Source organism: Henckelia pumila, chromosome 1 (assembly GCF_033568475.1).
Source record: "Henckelia pumila isolate YLH828 chromosome 1, ASM3356847v2, whole genome shotgun sequence".
Taxonomy (NCBI): Eukaryota; Viridiplantae; Streptophyta; class Magnoliopsida; order Lamiales; family Gesneriaceae; genus Henckelia; species Henckelia pumila.
In genome coordinates this window covers 12,229,634-12,252,016 of record NC_133120.1, presented here as the reverse complement: position 1 = coordinate 12,252,016, position 22,383 = coordinate 12,229,634, and the positions used below count along the sequence as shown (strand labels likewise).

General features: G+C 40.2%; 2 non-coding genes and 8 pseudogenes across 2 annotated transcripts; all 10 read left to right on the top strand.

Annotated features, from left to right (window-relative positions):
* Positions 1-258: 258 nt before the first annotated feature.
* Positions 259-377, top strand: LOC140876655 (5S ribosomal RNA). Its single transcript, XR_012148930.1, has one exon. It is a non-coding gene; the product is annotated as a 5S ribosomal RNA (ribosomal RNA).
* Positions 378-776: 399 nt separating this feature from the next.
* Positions 777-895, top strand: LOC140876559 (5S ribosomal RNA). The gene has a single exon (XR_012148863.1). It is a non-coding gene; the product is annotated as a 5S ribosomal RNA (ribosomal RNA).
* A 400-nt stretch (positions 896-1,295) lies between these two features.
* Positions 1,296-1,416, top strand: LOC140876629 (5S ribosomal RNA; annotated as a pseudogene).
* Positions 1,417-1,816: 400 nt separating this feature from the next.
* LOC140876668 (5S ribosomal RNA) lies at positions 1,817-1,935 on the top strand (annotated as a pseudogene).
* A 454-nt stretch (positions 1,936-2,389) lies between these two features.
* LOC140876670 (5S ribosomal RNA) lies at positions 2,390-2,508 on the top strand (annotated as a pseudogene).
* Positions 2,509-2,908: 400 nt separating this feature from the next.
* Positions 2,909-3,028, top strand: LOC140876677 (5S ribosomal RNA; annotated as a pseudogene).
* A 387-nt stretch (positions 3,029-3,415) lies between these two features.
* On the top strand, positions 3,416-3,533 carry LOC140876635 (5S ribosomal RNA; annotated as a pseudogene).
* A 403-nt stretch (positions 3,534-3,936) lies between these two features.
* LOC140876658 (5S ribosomal RNA) lies at positions 3,937-4,054 on the top strand (annotated as a pseudogene).
* A 400-nt stretch (positions 4,055-4,454) lies between these two features.
* LOC140876660 (5S ribosomal RNA) lies at positions 4,455-4,576 on the top strand (annotated as a pseudogene).
* Positions 4,577-9,116: 4,540 nt separating this feature from the next.
* Positions 9,117-9,235, top strand: LOC140876633 (5S ribosomal RNA; annotated as a pseudogene).
* Positions 9,236-22,383: the final 13,148 nt, after the last annotated feature.

Below are 22,383 nucleotides of genomic sequence, written 5' to 3'. Positions count from 1 at the left end.
TGATGCGTGTTGCTTCGGTGGGTCCCAACACACCCTATGGGAAAAACTCCACGAAAGTCCATCTTCGGTTTGGGATTTGAGCGTATCCGTCTCGTTGACCGAGATACGCACTGTAGGTTTTGAGACTAGCTTCGCGTGAGCAGGCAGAATCTCCCGTAACTCTAAGTCGGTCGAAAGTTATGTCCGTTTGAAAGTGCAGCGCCTATTCCTCCGATCCGCAATTCGAGAGACAAAACAATAAAGAATTCATTCAACATTGGGTGCGATCTTACCAGCACTAATGCACCAGATCCCATCAGAACTCCGAATATAAGCGTGCTTGGGCGAGGGCAGTACTAGGATGGGTGACCCCCTGGGAAGTCCTCGTGTTGCACCCCTTTTTTCATTCATTTTTTTTTCTAACTCGTACTTTTTCTTCTTTCGATTCCTCGTTATCCTATTTCCGACTCTTTCAGTCCAATCCGCGGATAGAAAATATGCAATAGACTGAATCACACAACGTGAACGTGCGATCTGGGTGATGTGGTCCTCTTTGGTGGGTCCCTACGCGCCCTATGGGAAAAACTCCCCGAATGTCCATCTTCGGGTTGGAATTTGGGCGTGTTCGTCTCATAGACCGAGATGCGTGCTATAGGTATCAAGACGAACTTCGCGTGAGCAGGCTGAAGCTCCCATAACTCTCAGCCGATCGAAAGTTATGTTCGTTTGAAGGTGCAGCGCCTGTTCCTCCGATCCGCAATTCAAGAGACAAAACAATAAAGAATTCAGTCACCGTTGGGTGCGATCATACCAGCACTAATGCACCGGATCCAATCAAAACTCCAAAGTTAAGCGTGCTTGGGCGAGAGCAATATTAGGATGGGTGACCCCATGGGAAGTTCTCGTGTTGCACCCCTTTTTTCATTAATTTCTTTTATTCTTACTCGTACTTCTTGTTCTTTCGATTCCTCGTTGTCCTATTTCCGACTCATTCATTCCAATCCGCGAATAGATGAGATAGAATATACTGAATCACACGACATAAACGTGCTTTCTGGGTGACGCGGGCCGCTTCGGGTGGTCCCTACACGCCCTACGGGAAAAAAATCCCCGAATGTCCCTCTTCGGGTAGGAATTTGAGCATCTCTGTCTCTTATACCGAGATGCGCACTGTAGGTATCAAGACGACTTCGCGTGAGCAGGCTCAAGATCCCGAAACTCTCAGCGATCGAAAGTTATGTCCGTTTAAAAGTGTAGCGCCTGTTCCTCCGATCCGCAATTTTAGAAATAAAACAATAAAGAATTCACTCACTGTTGGGTGCAATAATACCAGCACTAATGCACAGGATCCCATCAGAACTCCGAAGTTAAACGCGCTTGGGCGAGAACAGTACTAGGATGGGTGACCCCCCCTGGGAAGTCCTCATTTTGCACCCCTTTTTTCATTAATTTCTTTTTTCTTACTCGTACTTCTTATTCTTCCGATTCCTCGTTGTCCTATTCCCGACTCATTCAGTCCAATCCGCGGATAGAAAAGATGCAATAGACTGGATCACATGACATGAACATGCGATCTGGGTGACGCGGGCCGCTTCGGTGTGTCCCAGCTCGCCCTACGGGAAAAACTCCCCGAAAGTCCATCTCTTGTTTGGAATTTGAGCGTCTTCGTTTCTTAGACCGAGATGCGCGCTATAAGTATCGAGACGAGTTTTGCCTGAGCAGGCTGAATCTCCCGTAACTCTGAGCCGATCGAAAGTTATGTCCGTTTGAAAGTGAAGCGCCTGGTCCACCGATCCGCAATTCGAGAGACAAATCAATAAAGAATTCATTCACCGTTGAGAGCGATCTTACCAGCACTATTGCACCAGATACCATCAGAACTCCGAAGTTAAGCAAGCTTGGGTGAGAGCAGTGCTAGGATGGGTGACCCCCTGGGAAGTCCTCGTGTTGCACCCATTTTTTCATTAATTTCTTTGTTTTCTTACCCGTACTTATTAATTTTTCGATTCCTCGTTGTCATATTCCCCACTCTTTCAGTCCAATCCATGGATATAAAAGATTCCTCGTTGTCATATTCCCCACTCTTTCAGTCCAATCCGTGGATATAAAAGATGCAATAGACTGAATCACATGACGTGAACGTGCGATGTGGGTGACGCTGGCCCTTCGGTGGGTCCCAGCACGCCCTACGGGAAAAACGCCCCAAAAGTCCATCTCAGGGTTGTAATTTGGGCGTCTCCATCTCATAAACCAAGATGCGCGTTGTAGGTATCGAGATGAACTTCGCATGAGCAGGCTGAAGCTCCCGTAACTCTCAGTAGATCGAAATTTATGTTAGTTTGAAAGTACATCGCATGTTCCTCCGATCCGCAATTCAAGAGACAAAACAATAAAGAATTCATTCACCGTTGAGTGCGATCATACCAGCACTAATGCACCGGATCCCATCAGAACTCTGAAGTTAAGCGTTCTTCAGTGAGAGCAATACTTGGATGGGTGACCCCCAGGGAAGTCCTTGTGTTGCACCACTTTTTTCATTAATTTCTTTTTTTCTTACTCGTACTTCTTGTTCTTTCGATTCCTCGTTGTCCTATTCCCGACTCATTCAGTCCAATCCCCGGATAGAAAAGATGTAATAGACTGAATCACATGACGTGAACGTGCGATTTGGGTGACGCGGGCCGCTTCGGTGGGTCCCTACGCACCCTACGGGAAAAACTCCCCGAATGTCCATCTCCGGGTTGGAATTTGAGCATCTCTGTTTCTTTAACCGAGATGCGAGTTGTAGGTATCGAGACGAGCTTTGCGTGAGCAGGTTGAAGCTCCCGTAACTCTCAGCCGATAGAAAGTTATGTCTGTTTAAAAGTGTAGCGCTTGTTCCTCTGATCCGCAATTCGAGAAAAAAACAATAAAGAATTCACTCATTTTTGGATTCGATCATACCAGAACTAATGCACCGGATCCCATCGGAACTCCGAAGTTAAGCGCGCATGGGCAAGAACAGTACTAGGATGGGTGACCCCCTTGGGAAGTCCTCATTTTGCACCCCTTCTTTCATTAATTTCTTTTTTTCTTACTCGTACTTCTTGTTCTTCTGATTCCACGCTGTCCTATTTCCTACTCATTAAGTCCAATCCGCGGATAAAAAAGATGCAATAGACTGAATCACATGACGTGAACGTACGATCTGGGGGACGCGGGCCGCTTTGGTGGGTCCCAGCGCGCCCTACGAGAAAAACTCTCTGAAATTCCATCTTTGTTTTGGAATTTGAGCGTATCTATCTCTTAGATCGAGATGCGCGCTGTAGTTATAGAGACGAGATTTGCGTGAGCAGGCTGAAGCTCCGATCGAAAGTTATGTCTGTTTGAAAGTGCAGTGCCTGTTCCTCCGATCCGCAATTCGAGAGACAAAAAAATAAAGAATTCATTCACCGTTGGGTGCGATCTTATCAGCAATAATGCAACAGATCCCATCAGAACTCCGAAGTTAAGCGTGCTTGGGCAAGAGCAGTACTAGGATGGGTGACCCCCTGGTAATCCTCGTGTTGCACCCATTTTTTCACTATTTTCTTTTTTTTTTTAACTCGTACTTCTTGTTCTTTCGATTCCTCGTTGTCCTATTCCCGACTCTTTCAGTCCAATCCGCGGATAGAAAAGATGTAATAGACTGAATCACATGATGTGAACGTGCGATCTGGGTGACGCGGGCCTCTTCGGTGGGTCCCTACGCGCCCTACGGGAAAAACTCCCCGAATGTCCATCAACGGTTTGGAATTTGGGCGTCTCCGTCTCATAGACCGAGATGCGCGCTGTAGGTAACGAGACAAACTTCGCGTGAGCAGGCTGAAGCTCCCGTAACTCACAGCCGATCGAAAGTTATGTTCGTTTGAAAGTGCAGCACCTGTTCGTCCGATCTGCAATTGGACAGACAAAACAATAATGAATTCATTCACCGTTGGGTACGATCATACCAGCACTAAGCACCGGATCCCATCAGAACTCCGAAGTTAAGCTTTCTTGGGCGAGAGCAATACTAAGATTGGTGACCCCCTGGGAAGTTCTCGTGTTGCACCATTTTTTCATTAATTACTTTTTTTCTTACTCGTACTTCTTGTTCTTCCGATTCCTTGCTGTCGTATTCCCGACTCATTCAATCCAATCCGCAGATAGAAAATATGCAATAGACTGAATCACATGACGTGAACGTGCGATCTGGGTGACGCGGGCCTCTTCGGGGGGTCCCTACATGCCCTACCGGAAAAACTCCCTGAATGACCATATCCGGGTTGGAATTTGATCATTTCCGTCTCTTAGACCGAGATGCGCGCTGTAGGTATCGAGACAATTTTCGCGTGAGCAGGCGGAAACTCCCGTAACTATCAGCCGATCGAAAGTTATGTCCATTTGAAAGTGTAGCGCTTGTTCCTCCGATCCGTAATTCGAGAAACAAAACAATAAAGAATTCACTCACTGTTGGGTACGATCATACCAGCCCTAATGCACCAGATCCCATCAGAACTCCGAAGTTAAACGCGCTTGGGCGAGAACAGTACTAGGATGGGTGACCCCCCTCTGGGAAGTCCTCATTTTGCATCCCTTTTTTCATTAATTTCTTTTTTTCTTACTCGTACTTCTTGTTCTTCAGATACCTCGCTGTCCTATTCCCGACTCATTCAGTCCAATCCGCGGATAGATAAGATGCAATAGACTGAATCACACGACGTGAACGTGCAATCTGGGTGACGCGGGCCGCTTCGCTTGGTCCCCGTGCGCCCTTCGGGAAAAACTCCCCGAAAGTCCATCTTCGATTTGGAATTTGAGCGTCTTTGTCTCTTAGACCGAGATGCGCACTGTAGATATCGAGACGAGCTTCGCGTGAGCAGGCTGAAGCTCCGGTAACTCTCAGCCGATCGAAAGTTATGAAGAAGAGATCGACCCGAGCTCCAGTATTTCTTATTTCCTCTGTACTGATAATCTTCAGTGCATTGCATCTTCTTATCCAGATTCTGGAGATATTCTTATTCAGAGGAAGTCTGTGATAGCTTAGTCATAGTAGCAGCTGGAGCAGTATGAGACTCAACATCCGATTCATGATATTGAATTGGTAGTGATCTTATTGCTTGTAAGATCGGGCATCACTATCTCCAGTGAAATTTTCGAAGTTTTTTCTGAACTGAGAAGTCAAAGTATGAGTTTCGCAACCGAACTGATTCTGAGATTGAGGAAAAGATTGGATATGATGAATAATATGATGGTGAATTCCAGTATGATGCGAAGTAATACAATGTAGCAACTGAGGTTTGAACAGAATGGTCTATTATTATTTTATCTACTACAGTTATTCTCTTTGAGCCGATGGATCTGTTCTTATTTTATCTACTATCCTTGACTTTGCCGACTGATGAGTGTTGCACTATTGATTTAGAGTCTGGAACAGATATGAACTCTACCAAAATTCTTTTATTCGAACTAAGCCAGAATTGATTTAGAAGATGGAGATAGCGCATAAAACAGATTCGAATTTGAGAATTTATTGAAGAAAAGTCAGAACTGGGCACATTCTTAGTTTCAGGACAGTGACGATACCTCACTTGTGAGTAATTGTTTTGTTGTGCCAGAGATTTTGATTGAGATAGAGTATCTTGAGATTGGCACTTTGCAATTGTTCATTATTCTTTCAGACGACCGAAAGATATTCAGAGGATTGAGGAATCGACCATTATAGGAACAGATGAAGAATGAGGTTTGATGTATGATGTCGTAATTGCTAGTCTGTCCACATTTGATAGCTGATAGAGAAAAGGAACCGATTGTCTGTGGTACAGTAAATTTTCATAATGAAAAGAAGATTACTTTTCGACGAATACCTTTCTGAAGCTATCGATCATTCTGGAAATTAGAATCCATCTGAGTTTTATTAGACCGATTGCAGAAATCTACTACTATATTCCATACGGAATGAATTCCAGACTCGACCTGATGTTGAGAATTTGGGCAGAAAGAATTTCAGATTGTTTTGATCTGTCGCAGTTTATCCGTGCAGAATAGAATTTGGAGTGTTCGGCATGTGGTCACGGAGGTATAGAACTGTCTGATTTGGAGATACTATCTGATTATAATCGAGATATTGTTGTAGTCTGCTTATGTTTCCATACAGATTGGATTCCAGACACGACAATATGATTGGGATTGTTGTTATGAGGATTTTTAGATAGTTGACTTGTCAAAGTCTGTCCTTTCAGAATGAGATTTTGAGTTAACCCTCACCTTGAACTTAATTTTGAGAGACTTTTGTTATTGGATTATAATTGGGTTCAGTTTATTATCCTCAGAACGACGGACAACCAAGAATAAGCGATATAAACTTTAAGAGGATATGCTGAGATGTAGTGCTTGGTTTTGGCACTAGCTGGATGGATTTCTCATCTTTTGTGAAATTTCTGTACAACAGCTATCAGACGAGTATCTTGATATCAATTTTTGTAAATGAGTTGTACGAGAAGAAATGAGAATCCCAATTGAATTGGGATGATTTTCTGAGTTTCCTGACTTGGGATCAGATTTGATTCGAGGTTCGATAGACGGATGGAGATTTCCTGTCTAGGATGAAGACAACTTGAGAAGATGGATGAACAAAGTATTCGGATTCCGACGCAGATCTCTGTACTTATGTTTAGGGAGGCCGAGAAACGGTGCAAGGAGCGGAGTTTGATTAGAACCGCTATTTTAGAGTTATTTTGAGAGAAGAATTATTATAGCAGTCTTTGAAATTTATCTTGTTTTTATGAGATTGAACTGCTTTGATTTCTAGGACGAAATCGATTTTTAGAGGGGAAGAATTGTAAGACCCTGAAATTAATTATTTTGGGATTAGTGGAATTTATTATTATTATTATAATTTAATTGAATGGTAGGGAATTAATTGAGCAGGGATTTAATTGATTTAAATTGGAGTTTCAGGGACCGGATTGCAATTAGTGGGAGTTGACTTGGTCTTATATATGTATAAAGTGCTAGTTTCCTCTCCACCACTCATTTCTCCTTCTTCCTCCCTCCCTCTCTCTCACGCCTCTCCCTTCCTCCTCCATAGCCACGCCTCATTCAAGCTTTCTTCTTCCCGGGTTTTGACGATACGTCCGTTATAATTTCGATCTGAAGACATATTCACGATCACGACTGCGAGAGCTACGTTATAACGTAAGTTTTGCTTCGATCCCCTATGTTTAGATTTTGAAGGGTTGATAGGTTTGGATGATTTTCAAGTATTTCACTCTTGAGCTAGCATGAACCGTGTATTCGAAGTCGGATCGTTTAAAGAATGAAGTTTGGATTTTCTGTGAATTTTCATTGAGAATTTCGAAAATGGGGTTTTTGTATATTGTTGGATTTGGTTGTTCTTGAGATTTGGAGGATGATATGAGTTGTTTGAAGTGTTGATGATGGTTTATTGATTTTGGTTTGATCAGATAATAGTCGTTATGCCGCCGGTTTTGAGTTTTAGATTATCGATTGAATTTCTTTGAATTAACCGAGTTGGGATGAGTTGAATGCCGAGATTTAATCTTTTCAATTCTTCTTTTTAGTGTTGGTTGTAAGACCCTCGAATCAGGAATTGACAGAATTCAGATTGATTTAGAGTTGAAGTCGGTATTGTGTTTATTTTCTCGTTTGAAGATCGATTCGAATATTGATTGATTTGATAGGATTCTTTTTAACTCCGTACAGATTGATTGAACGATGTTACTCTCAGAATCGTGGGATTTGAGTGGTAGAAGATTTGATCAAGGTTTAGTATCGAGTGTATTTAATCGTTGACTTACGATTGAATGGTAATTGATTTGAATTATTTTGTTTGTAGATTGTCCGGATTCCAGATACATTGAATTTAAGAGAGGTAAGAAGATGACAATTGAATGAATGGGACGATTAACTCGAATTTGAATTAATTCGAGTGCCCAAAAGAAATCACATACTTTCATGCTATTTAAATTATTTGATTTAAAATTGAATGAGTTTAATATCACTTGCATACATCTTGAGCCGAAGATTTGATTCGTTTTGAACTTAGACGATTTAGGGAGCTATATTGAAGTGGTCTTGGATTTCGAGTTTTTCTAAGAGCTAGAATACTTCTTATAGTTGCTCTAAAGTCTAGGGGATTGAGTTGTACGACATCCACCCCGAATGGGAGTGTCGGTGGGTTGTTCGTGATGACTTGACCCTGGGATCTCAACCGAGTGCCGATTGATATTCGATTATCTGATTAGATAATCCTGAGTTTTGAAGTCATGCATTGCATTTTAATGCATTTCGAGTTGAGTGCGGATATGCCTTTTTGAATTGATTGACTCGTTGTTTTAAATAACATGATTTGATATATTATTTGGAATTGCTTGATTTGTCTCTTTTACTGGGAATTATATTTCTCATCGGATTATCCGGCTGTCATTTTGTTTGTATGTGTACTTGATGGCAGGTGGGGTAGGATCGAGTCAGAAGCTGCATGACTAGATCGAGTTGGAAGTGATAGAGTGAGACACCGTCTAGAAGTTTGTTCTTTTAGCAATCTTGCTTTATAGGGTTGATGAAATTTCATGTCTTGAATCATGTTTAGGAAACTCGAATTTATTTGATTTGTCGGATGACCCTAACGTCGAACTTCTTATTGTATTTTGGGCAGAACTTAGGATATTGTATGTTCTAAATATTGATATGTATGTGTTCTTGAGTTTAGATTTGATTGGAGTTGCGTTTGGAATTGGTTCCTAGGGCTCTGCACTTGTTTTGTCCGACTGGCCTGCGCGCGAGCGAGGCATGACCTCGCGCGCGCGCGAGTTGCCTTGAGGCTCGGGTAATTTTTCCCGCACGCGCGCGCGAGCACTTCCCCTTGCGCGAGCGCGAGCATTCCTCGAGGCCTCTGGCCTCTTTTCCTGCGCGCGCGCGAGGTGATATCTTGCGCGGGTGCTAGGCTTGTTTAAAAAAAAATAAAATTTTTTTTGATTCGTTTCCTCTGCTCTTTGTTTTTTATTGTTGTTAATTATTCGATATTAGAAGATTAGAAACGGGGTTTCACAGCAGCGCCTGTTCCTCCGATCCGCAATTCGAGAGACAAAACAATAAAGAATTCATTCACCGTTGGGTGCAATCTTACCAGCACTATTGCACCAGATCCCATCAGAACTCCAAAGTTAAGCGTACTTGGGCGAGAGCAGTACTAGTATGGGTGACCCCCTAGGAAGTCCTCGTGTTACCCTCACTCGTACTTCTTATTCGGCATAACGACTATAATCTGATCAACCGAAAACCACAGACAACAATTTATCAATCCAAAACAACTCCCAACATCAATAATCCAACTAAAACAACACAATTCCAACAAATCTAGAAACCCATATTTTCGAATATACTTCCAAAAATTATAACAAATCTGAACGACGTTCTTTTTCCGATCCGACTTCAAATATACGATACATGCTATCTCAAGAATGACATATCCGGATTTAAAAGAATTCTGAAAACATCCCAAAATCAAAGTATGCTGGATCGAAGAAAAACTTACGGTATAACGGAGCTCTCGCAGTCGTGATCGCGAATCTGCCTTCAAATTGTATTTCTACCGGACGGATAGAGCTCGGAAAGAAATCTGCAAGCTTGGGAGGTGCTTTCTCGACTTCAATTGAGGGGAATCATTTTGGAGAAAGAGGAGGAAGAAGAGAAGACTAGTCAACTAAAGCAAGGGCCGAGAATATATATGAAATCCCACTTTTGCACTTTGGTCCCTGAATTTTCCAAAAATTGCAGTTTAGTCCCTTATCGAATAACAATTAAATCCTTGAATTTCTTAATCTCTGATTATCAATCTTAATATCATAAAATCTCGATTAGGCAAATTTTGGGGCGTTACAATTCTCCCCCCCCCCCCCCTAAGAACTGATTTCGTCCTCAAAATCGAATATTGTTCAATCTCAAAAGCAAAGGTCCAAAACCCAAAACTGCAAGAGGGTTCATGTCTCAGAATAAATCCTAAAAATGCTGTATCAACTCGGACTCTGTCTCCCAATTCTCTTCTTCAAAATTGTTACAGTTTCACTGCAATAACATAAATTGAATCATTTGTTTCGGAACTGCTTCTAATTCAGGTCGACCCTGAATCAGTCGTCTCAAGCAATTCGGCATCTCAACAACTCCGGTCTCATCAGTTAAAGAACACTAGAAATTCCGGTCTGGTAATTCAGCAACAAGGATCTGGCGATAATCCGCAACAAAAGACAGAAAACACCTCGTGAAAACCAGAAAGAGACGGAACAAAATAAGTCTGTAGGCAAGATCGCCTATCATCTCCAGACTCTAGTGAGATTCGATCAATCTCAGATATTGTTTCTCTCTCTTCTCATAACTGACAAATCCTCTACAAGTAGAAATCATCAAAAATATTCGATCTTTCCAATCAAATTACGAAAGTCTGCACCTAACATTCGTATACTTTGACTGTCTAGCCCAAGTCACCTTCATTCTCGACAGACAACCATCATCTGTCCATAAACCTTGAAACAAATCTGGTCCCAAAACAGGTGACTCAAAAAAGAATCATCCCAATACAAAAGAGATTTTCATATCTGCTTGTACAACTCGTCAGCTAGTGCAAGATTCAAGCACCATGCTCTAGATCTTCTCCTCCCGGAATCAGGGAGTTTCATAACTTACTCTAATTCGAACCATGGACCTTTAGGATCGGTACCATGATTTATCAAGTCAGATAAAAATGAGCTTAAGAGATGACATAGACCGCTCACCCTCACCTAGCCCGATCAGGCTATACAGATATTGGGTCTGCCCAGCACTACAGCTCAGCAAAGCCTCTAAACCCAAATCGTCTGCTCTGAATGTCCGTCGTTCTGAGGACAACAACTGTACTCAGATGCAATCAAATAAAAAAAGCCTCTTCGAATACTATACCAAAAGAAAGGGTATATCAAAGATCTATGTCTGAAGTGACCAAATTCTGCAATCAAACAATTTGACAAAAGTTTTGACAGAATATCTATCATCTGATTATGTCTGAGAATTATTATGAACTGAAAACAATAGTATCTATCACCAATCGATAAATCTTAAACAGATAGTACCTCAACTCAGACTGCTCAAAGAAGTTTCCTGACGAATCCATCAAAAACATGATCTCTATCCCATTCTGAACCAGAATAAACTGTACAACAGACCGTCGGGTCATTCTCTCTTTGCTATGAACAGCAAAAAGTTTACAATACGGGATACAATCATCAAACAACGTTCTTTATCTTCTTCTACCAAAACTGACTCTACAATCATCGTAAACCTTTTGATCATCTGAAAGAATACTGAAAAGACTGCAATGTGCCAATCTCAAGATACATTGTCTCCATCAGAATCATCTGTCACAACAATAAACTCAATCTCAATAGAGCATCAACACCAACCTGAATCTCAGACTGGTTCAGATCTGACTTTTCTTCATTGAATTCTGAAAATTCGAATCAAATCTCTGAACGATCTTGATCTTCTCAATCAATTCTCATTCGGCTCGAAAGCAAAATGCTGATAGAACTCCTATCTGTTTCAAATTCTAAATCAGAAGTGCCGCAATCAAAGATCAAAGTAATATACCGAAAGTAGATAAAATAAGAACAGATCTTTCGGCTCAGAGCTACAGCTGCTACATTCAATTACTCCGGAAAGAAAGGATTCCCAAACAAAAATTCCTCAGTACTTCTAATAATCTTCTCTTTCGCATACCCAATCTATACGGCGAAACCAGTACTACAGCTTCTAAGATCAGGAAGATTACGAAAATATCCTCATAAGAAAATAGATACCAAATCTTCTAATCAATAAGATCGTTACGAGCTCAAAATCTAGAAACAGAGATTGAGTCTAGAGTGTCTTCGGTTGTTTCGGTTCTCATGCTATAAGTGATTCTTCTGAACAAGAATATAACTCAAATCTCAATAAGAAGAAGTGCAAGAACCCTAAGGTCATCAATACAGAAGAAAAAAAAGAATAATGGAGCGCGGATCAATCTCTTCTTCAATCAATAAGAACTGGTCTCATAAGATTAAGTCCAGGAAGAAGAACATATTCTGCTGAGTAATCGGCTTCACAACAATAAGAATCCCTCAAAGAATCTGTGATAGAACTTGCTAATCCAAGAATCTTCAAATTCGAGGTAAGGACGTCGATCTAGATCAATTCATGTCAGCTCCGGTCTTGAGGTTATCAACAGAAGTTCCACCTCCGGATAATATGATCGAGGAAGGGATAGCTCGATCCAATCAAAATTCAGACGTCTATAGAATAGCATAACACTGCTCGGCATGCAAATCTGCCACCCACTCTCAAGAATATGAAAGATCAGTACGACTCTTTGAACGGATAAGAATTCATCGATAAGAATAGCCACAATCTCATCCAAATATCTTGGCAGGATCCGGCTCATAAAATTCAAAAGCACTGCAGGAGCATTTGCCAAAACAACGGCAAGACAAAGTTCAAGCGACCATACCTCGTTTTGAGTCCGGTCTTAGGAAGATGTTATTCTGATCTCAATTCCAAGTTGAAGTCAATCTGACGAATCAAAATCAAAACTGGAAATTCATCCTGCTATATCTTCGTCTGCAAATTCTATAACCACTGGTGTATCAACCAGATCGGGTTAAAATTTCAGGATATCATCTGCAAACATCAAGAATTCCTCCGCATATTTCTATAATAAACGGTCATTCTGCAGAACAAATATCAATAGAATCTACGAATCAAGAATTCTTACCGAAGGATTTCCACTCGTATAACAAATTAGATCTGAAACTGGAAACTTTCTGAAAGAATAATATTCCTCTATTTCCCTGTACTTGGTTAAACAGTTCAACGGATAATAAACTCATAATCCGATAACCTAAGTACCAACTGCCCAGTTCAATCTTATTCTCATCCAAAACAAGAGTTGAGACTAAAGTAACCCGAAAGCTCAACAAAAAGGGAATGCATAAAACTAGATTCCTCAAGTAAAAGGTAGGGAAAGTACCAATATATAACATTCAGAAGGCAGAAAAACCAAAATTCAAATGGTTACCTGTCATATCATCTCCAGGTGCAGCCCGAGTCTGCGGATTCTCATTAAGAGCAAAGACTAAAGTCTGTTGCATCGGAGGTTGATTTATATTCGGATAATCTCGTATTCGATTTTGCTGCGGTGGCTGAAAGGAATGAATCCCAAAAGCTTGCTGTCCCTGTTGAACCATCGGTCTAAAAGAACTCCCCGACCGAGATCCAATGGTATCAGGCTGAGTACATCTCCTTGCGTAGTGTCCTGTCTGGTGACAGATATTGCAACTACCATAAATTCCCAGACAATGCTCAGAGAGGTGTTGACCTCCACAATTGTTGCAAAACATTCTGAAGATCCAGAACTCCATCCCGAACCAAACTGTCTCGATCCACTGGAGCAAGAAGAACTGCTCCCAGACTTCTTGAATTGTTTACCTCTTGGTTGCAAAAGATCCCTCGTTTTACTTCCTCTATATCCATTCGGTTGTTGTAACGGAATCTGCCGAAGAAAGTCTGCTTTAAATAAACTCCAAGAAAAAATTGTACCTTGATTCTCCAAGGCTTTCTTCCTTGAAATTCATCAACCTTTGGTCATCCCCTGAAATTGGTACACTACTAACCAAATTCGACGTTCATCGGTGTAGTCAAGAAAATCAAACAATTGATCTATTTCTTCTATCCAATTCTCGCACTCCACAACATTCTCATTACTCTTAAGAGTAGGTGGGTTGAACGACTGAAACATCATCAAAAGTGCTTCCATTGGTGTCGGAGTGACATCCATTCTTTCAATCGCAGAACAAAGCTGTTCGTTCGGGGTTCACTCTTCAGAATGTTTCCTGTTCAAAAATTCATCAAGGAAACATATCTCATATTCAAGAGAATTATGGCACAAATATCTCATTCTCAATCATCTCGTGTCCCTAATCTCTGCTATAAAAAAAAAATTTCATTCCATCTCAGGAATATTCAAATCTGCAATTCTAATATCTCATGCTTTAATATTTAAATCACACAATCATGTATTTCAAATATTTTATGGAATAATAAAGCATGCTCGCATGACGTTTAAATAATCATTAAAGATTTCAATCACATGCGAGAATTCAAATCATGCGGACTCGATCTACCGTGCTCACTCTAATTCAATCCAAGATCTTATCTCTCTGATACCACTTAATGTGAGGACCTCGGTTCTAAACATCTAAACAAGGATTAAACTATCATCTACAACAAGTCAAGGCTTAAAGCCTAGGATTGTTTTTTTTTTTAAATGAACCTCTCGCGCGGGCGCTTAAGAGTTTTGCATCTATGCGAACCCTTTGCGCGGGCGCGCCAAAAGGCCTCGCGATGGGTTCGCATAAATGCAAACCTCCACATCCAGGGTGGCGCAGGCGTGCCCTCCAACGCGCGAGCGCGCTTTCCCTTCGACCTGCAATCTTAAAAACTCCCAGAAAGCAATTCTAAAGCTCGGGAAGGTGCAAAAACCATAGAACAAACTAATATAATCATGCATTGAAACACCAAGCTGTCGAAATACAATACATGAAGTTCTAGATTTCTACGATCATCAAACTAGTAGGACTTGCATCAATTCTAAGTTCCTCAATACAAATACAACAAATTCAAATACGAAGTTCAACTCTAAACCAAGCTCTCACTTCTATCGTCACAATCCCAGTCTAATCATGCTGACTCTGACTCAAACCTGCCCCACCTGTTGCCAAGCACACATACAAAGACAAGACAATAGCCGGATAACTCCGATGAGAATGATATTTCCAGTAAAAGCAACATAACATGCAATAACAAGTAATATATCAATAACATGATATAAAGACAACATATTAAATGTTAACACGAATGAAATGCATGTCTTTAAAACAGTGATATCAACTCTGATAATCAAGGAATTGCTGCTATGCTTTTGGGATCCCGAGGACGAGATCACGTAATAACTCACCGACTCTCCCGATCGAGGTGGTGCCACGTATCTCTATCCCCTAGACTCTGGTGCGACTATAAGAGTATGCTGACACTGGGTGAACTTCTACAACCCAAGCCACTCGCAATATAGCCCCCAAAACGTCTAAACAAAAAGGGTCGTTCTGCCCGCTGAAATCAAAGATTTAGGCTCAATATGAATGCATATAGATATACCAATTGCATTAAAACATAATTCACATAATAAAAAGAATTCAATCACAAAATACAAGTTCCCCATTCTAGAACAATTATTGATGCAAGTATGTGATTGAAGGGAAACTCAAGAACCAACTGTCTTGAGTATGCTATCCCGCTAAAACGATGTCTGCTTGTATCTTTCCCGATTGAATAGCTCCAACTTTGGATAAGCTACAATAAGAGGTTATATCAAAATCTATACAACTAATGAAACAAAGGCTCAAGGTAAAACTCTTTACCGCTCTTCGAATAACTCTTCGACGATCGAATTCTGCTAACTCTGGGCTCAACAAACTTCAAACCAATCTGTACGGAGATATAAAGCAATCCAATATCAATCCATCCAATTCAAAACCATTCAAAAACTTAATCCAACATCTAAAATCCAGAAATTCAAACAGGCGGCATAATGGCTATAATCTGATCAACCGAAAACCATAGACAATAATTTATCAATCCAAAACAACTCCCAACATCAATAATCCAACTAAAACAACACAATTCCAACAAATCTAGAAACCCAAAATTTTTAATATATTTCCAAAAATTATAACAAATCCAAACGACGTTCTTTTTCCGGCCCGACTTCAAATATACGATACATGCTAGCTCAAAAACGACATATCCAAATTTAAACAAATTCTGACAACATCCCAAAATCAAAGTATACTTGATCGAAGAAATACTTAAGGTAGAACGAAGCTCTCGCAGCCGTGATCGTGAATCTGCCTACAAATTAGATTTCTACTGGACGGATCGAGATCGGAAAGAAATCTGAAAGCTTGGGAGGCTATTTCTCGACTTCAATGGAGGAGAATCGTTTTGGAGAAGGAGGAAGAAGAGAGACTAGTCAACTAAATCAAGGGCCAAGAATATATATTAAATCCCACTTTTGTACTTTGGTCCCTGAATTTTCCAAAAATTGCAGTTTAGTCCCTTATCGAATAACAATTAAATCCTCAAATTTCTGAATCTCTGATTATCAATCTTAATCTCCTAAAATCTCGATTAGGTTAATTTTGGGGCATTACACATTTGATACCTAGGGAGTCATGTAAGCGATGTTGCTAGACGTTTAACTTTTGGTTGGGTACTATCATACTTGAGTTTTGTGACGTTTTTATTATCAAGGAGTTGATAAATAATAATGAAGATATTTAGGGTATGCTCATATAAGGGACTTGTTGATCTCCAATCACATGGAGATGTGATCCCACTGCTAGTTGTATCATTGAACCATTGAGGGTCATACAAGTACTAGCTTTCTAGAACCCGTTGAGAATAAAATTAGTTCAATGTGTTGAACGACTTATAAAGGAGTTTATAAGTGAAATTAATTAGAAGTATGACTTCTAGTGTGCTTGAATGAGTTCAAGTTTGATTTAATTAATTGATTAAACATAAATGAGTTTGAGTTTAATAATTAATTAAATATTATGTTCATGGGCCATGTATATATATATATATATATATATATATATGGCCATGTATATATATATATATATGTTTGACATATAATATATATCAATACATGAGAGAGAGTGAATATGAAAGGTTAAAGACAAAGTGCACACTTTTCTATGCATGCTTTTACTTTTTCCATGCATGCTTTGTCTTTTGTTATAACACACTTTTTAAGTACCAAAAAAAGCAATATTCACTCTCAAATTCTCCACCATGGCCGAACACACCATCCAAATATTCTCCAATTTTTGTCTTTCATCTTGGGAGAAAATACAAAGAAATTCTCAAAGAAAAATGCTCTAAATATTATAGTGCATATTTAGAGTGGATCTAGTTTGACTGGTTGTGGACCTAATTTGAAGAGGAGGCCATTTTTTTAGCAAGGTGTGCTCTTGAAAGCTTGTAGATAGTGTCTACCATTTCAAGAGCTAAGTTGTTCACAACTTGGTTGGAGCCATAAATCAATCTTTTGAGATTGATAAGTAAAAATATCTTAAACACCCTATGGATGTTTAATATTTTTGAATGCTAAACATGTGCTCTGTAGCAACCCGACCCGTATCCACTACCTAATCAGAGTCAAAAGCATAATTAAGCATGCATTAAATAAATTGTTGCGGAAGACTTTAATTAAAAACAGAATGGCAGAATACAACCGGTTAAATAAACCAAAATACAACTCAATCGAATTACAAATAATCCTATGGGTAGAAACCTACAGCTAATCCTGTTGTCTTCAAGGTCACTGGCTACTCCAAGCTCCTGGTTCTCAACCCTGCACCTACACCTGCCCCATCGAATGGGGTGTCCAGATACACAGAAAATACTGGAAATGATCTCTAAGCTCAATACGAAAGCACGGATAAAACATACAAATATAATGCATGCAAATGACAGAGTATCCATATCAAAGATAACTGTATACAAACTTCTCATACTGGCGCCTGGGACGTGAGCTCGTCACATTGGGGTAGCTAACCACTGTGTGCTACCACTCACTCCTGAATCACGGACGTGGACCACAGAGTTCTTTAGATACCAGTACCTATGGGTACTCGACATCAAAACGTCCAAACGGGGTTGAGCAACCCTAACTGGCTCATCTTAAAAGAAGTACATACACAATATGATGTGTACATGAAATCACATGCAAACACATAAATGCAACATATAATCATGCAAATCCGCTCGAAATCTCAGTTAGTACTTACGTACCTTACTATAGGCAGTTCCTAGCAGACCCACTCTAGGTTCCTAGCCTATCATCAACTCTACAATGCAAATACCCATGCATCATTCATTAAGCTCTAAAAACCTTAACTAAGCTATTGTATAGTCCTAAATAATTTAAGGAGATCATAGCTATAATTGCATCCGTCGTCAGCCCACTGATGACGAATATCTCACAACTAGGGGCACACTCCTGCTGCAGCTCCACAGCCTCGAGCACGGCTCCGCTACACGAGCACTGCTCTACAACTAGGTCAGATACTGTCTGACTATACTAAAATATGTTTCCTACTCCAACTATAAAATAAGAGTACTCAAAGCCCTAAAATAGAGCCACGTGGGCGAAGGACAGGAATTCGGAATTCGCACAAATGAGGAGCTCTAACCCCATATTTATAGAAAACGATCGGAAGCTCTGTTCCTGTACCGGAAGCTCCGATCCCTTGCTACAACGGAAGCTTCGATGGTGCAACGGAAGCTTTGATGGACACATGTCAATCCAATTACATGCATCCACACACCTGTCACCGACGGCAGAACGGAAGCTCCGATCGCTTATCGGAAGCTCCGATCGTCCTGCTTCCGGTGTGCTTCCGATTGTACACAGAACGGAAGCTCCATTCTCCCAACAGAAGCTCCGATCTCACCTGAGACCCGGAACCCCTCGGACCATTTTCGAGTATACTGTATCCATTTCCGAACTCCGTTAATCCATTTGAAATCTACATAGTCATGTTTTACTTTCTTCTAAACATGATCAAATGGTTAATCACTTCATTAATCATTATATTTGGATACGGGTTACTACATTATCCCCTCCTTAAAATATTCCGTCCTCGAAATCTAGGGTAAACCTCGAGAACATAACATAGACCACTTGTCCAATCCACCAACAGTTCCGGTTCGAAGCATCTGGTTGAATAACCTTCGATGTGGGGTCTCGAGTTGCTAATCTCAAATCTTAAGGGAAATTAATGAATAAGCAATCACCAAGAATCCGAAGCTGTAACAAACAAAATTTTTTATTTTTTTTTAAATAGGCTACGCTCGAGCGGCTGAAAAGCGCCGCTCGGGCGCGCCCTGCCCATTTCGAGGCAGAACTTTCTGCCCCGGGCTGCGCTCGGGCTGCTGTTTTCTGCAGCTCGGGCACGGCCCTGGGCAGATTCTTGCCCACACTTGACAGCTCCAAAAACTTGGCAATTGACAGCTCCAAAACTTGTTTCCTTTGATGTAAACACAAACTTATACATCTAAACAAAGTTTCAAGCAAGTATACATGCATTTTATTACATCAACCAAGTCGCTAAAGAAACGATAACAATAACGACATTAACTATCTCAAGTTTTATACATGTATTCCAAAACCAACAAGTTCTAAAGTTCCTCGCTTCTAACATCCAAAACATCATCTACAACCCGAGTCCTCACGTGCTAAACTCTCTCCCAGTTGTCAGTGACGTCGATGATCAGCTCCTGCCCTCTCTGTTGTCATGCACACATGCAAAACAAGACAACAGCTGGATAAACTCCGGTGAGATACAAATCTCAGTATAACCAACATATCAAAAGCGTTAAATAAATCATAACGACTCTATTTAAAACTCAACTCAACAAATAGATTACTCAACGCTTTAAAGACGAATTGATTCACATAACTTCGAAGCCATCAAGATTCATAACTGATCTTGACATGGATATCCATCTAACGAATTCGTAAACGACTCGCAAATAAGGTTAACCGCAACCTTGGCTTAGAATCCATTCGATATAACATCATAAGAACTCAAATTTAAAGATCCACTACCTGAGATGGATCGACAACACCACAATCAAATCAAAACATAAACAAATATGTGATTTTTGCGGGCCAACTCAAAGATAATCGTTTTTGAGTTTCAAAGTCCCTACTTCGCGATGTCGTCATTATACCTTCGTTTATCTCGGTTCTGAACTCTTCAAATCTGCGAGATATAATCAAAATACATATATCAAACTTCATACCAATCTATCATTTCAGAAACGAGTCAAAATCATCAAGAATTCATCAATCAATCGCATTTCAAACCTCAACTCTTTCTTCGTTCGTTCAAAGTCAGCTTCTCGTGTTGTTGGCCTTCTAAACTTGACTGAAACTGAACAAGACACATTCTTTAACATTGATAACATCTCAATAACAACATCAACTCAGAATTCGGCTATCAAAACAGTTCCAAAACCCGATTAAACAACATAGCGATTCAAAATCGGTAACCGACGTAATTCCCGACTTCGAAACTTGCAACTCAACTCATATATCAGCATATATCTTATAAAACTCAGCCATACAACAACATATCAGCAGCTATACTTGTCAAGATACATGCTACAAATCATAAAAAATCCCTTCAAGCATTCAACTTTGATCCGGTGTCGAAACTAGACGCAATACAAATTGCGAAACATGATCGAAAACTCAATATCTGATATCTGTCAATTTTCGAAATTCAAATCATGCTAAAAGATATAAAATCTTACGTCAAATCGAAGCCCTTGTCGTAAGGATTCCAGAACACTTTTCTGAATCGAAATCGGACAGCCAGTTCAAAAGTTATGGCAATTTGAAGATCACAAATCAAAAGAAAAAGGAAGAAATCGATCTCTGCTTCTCAACTTTGCTGAACAATTCTGATATCATTTTATGTGAACACGTATCACAAGATATAATATCTATATAAATTGGATAAGTGATAAAATAATTGCAAGTTAGTACCTGAAACTTCGTAAATTGCAATTCAGCCCTCGTTCTTCTTTTTACTTCAATTTCAATCCTAAATAATTTAAGAATATTAGAATTTAAATCAAAACTCTAAATATTCCCAAATTAAATATACTCGGATTAAAATTAAATAAATTCGGATTAATCTCTAATTAATCTCGGGCCTTACATTTCTCCCCCACTAAGACATGAGTTCGTCCTCGAATTCATAAATAGTATAGATATGCAGTCTGCATGCTCATAAGAATAAAGAATAACTGAAAACTGAATAAGAACTCACATCAATGAAATAAGTAAGGAAATCGTTGCTTCATATCTTCTTCGACTTCCCAGGTTGCTTCTTCAACTCCGTGTCTACTCCATTGAATCTTCACCAATGGAATGGTCTTCGTTCGGAGTTGCTTCGTCTTTCTATCAAGAACCTGAATTGGTTGCTCGAAATAACTAAGGGTGTCATCCAATTCAGCTTCATCGGAGTGAATCACATGAGATGCATCAGATATGTACTTCCTCAACATCTATACATGAAAGACATCATGTATTCCAGATAAAGACATAGGAAGAGCGAGTCGATAAGCTAGATTGCCTATATTCTCGAGAATCTCATACGGCCCAATATACCTCGGAGATAATTTCCCTCGTTTACCAAATCGAACGGTGCCTCTGAACGGTGAAATCTTCAGAAACACTCTATCTCCCTGATCAAAAGATAACGGCCGTCGTCATACATTCGCATATCTGGTCTGTATGTGCTGTGTTGTTCTCATTCTCTGTTGTATCAGTTTCACCTTTTCAGTCATCTGTCTGATCATATCTGACCCTAACTCAGGTACCTTAGAAACATCATCCCAATACAAAGGTGATCGACACTTCTTTCCATATAACGCTTCGAATGGTGCCATCTCTATACTCGTCTGATAACTGTTGTTATAAGAAAATTCCACGAGTGGTATAGAATTTTGCCATGTAACACCAAAATCAAGTACTACAGCTCTAAGCATATCCTCAAGCGTCTGAATTGTTCGTTCAGATTGACCGTCGGTTTGAGGATGGTAAGCAGTACTCAAATGTAAACGCGTACCTAGAGCTTCCTGTAGGCTATGCCAAAAGTGCGAAGTAAACCTTGGATCTCGGTCAGATACAATCGACTTTGGCACACCATGAAGTCTTACCACTTCTCGAATATAAAGATCCGCCATTTGATCATGACGATAAGTCATTCGATAAGGAATAAAGCACGCAGATTTCGTCAATCTGTCAATGATCACCCAAACAGCATCGCATCCTCGAGATGATCGTGACAATTTCGTTACAAAGTCCATGGAAATGTGATCCCATTTCCATTCAGGAATTGATAAACTCTGTAATAAGCCACCCGGTTTCTTTCTTTCAGCCTTCACCTGTTGGCAATTCAAACATTTGGATACAAATTCAGTCACATCATACTTCATTTGCTTCCACCAGTACTGACTCTTCAAGTCGTTGTACATCTTTCTGCCTTCAGGGTGAACACTAAAGCGACTACAATGGGCTTCTTTCAGAATATTCTGTTTCAAATCTGCAATATTGGGAACAACTATTCGGTTATTCACATACAAGATATCATCGTCACTAATCTTGTACTCAGACTGATGTCCTGATCTGATCATTTCAATCGATTTCTGTACATTCTAATCAACTTTCTGTGCTTC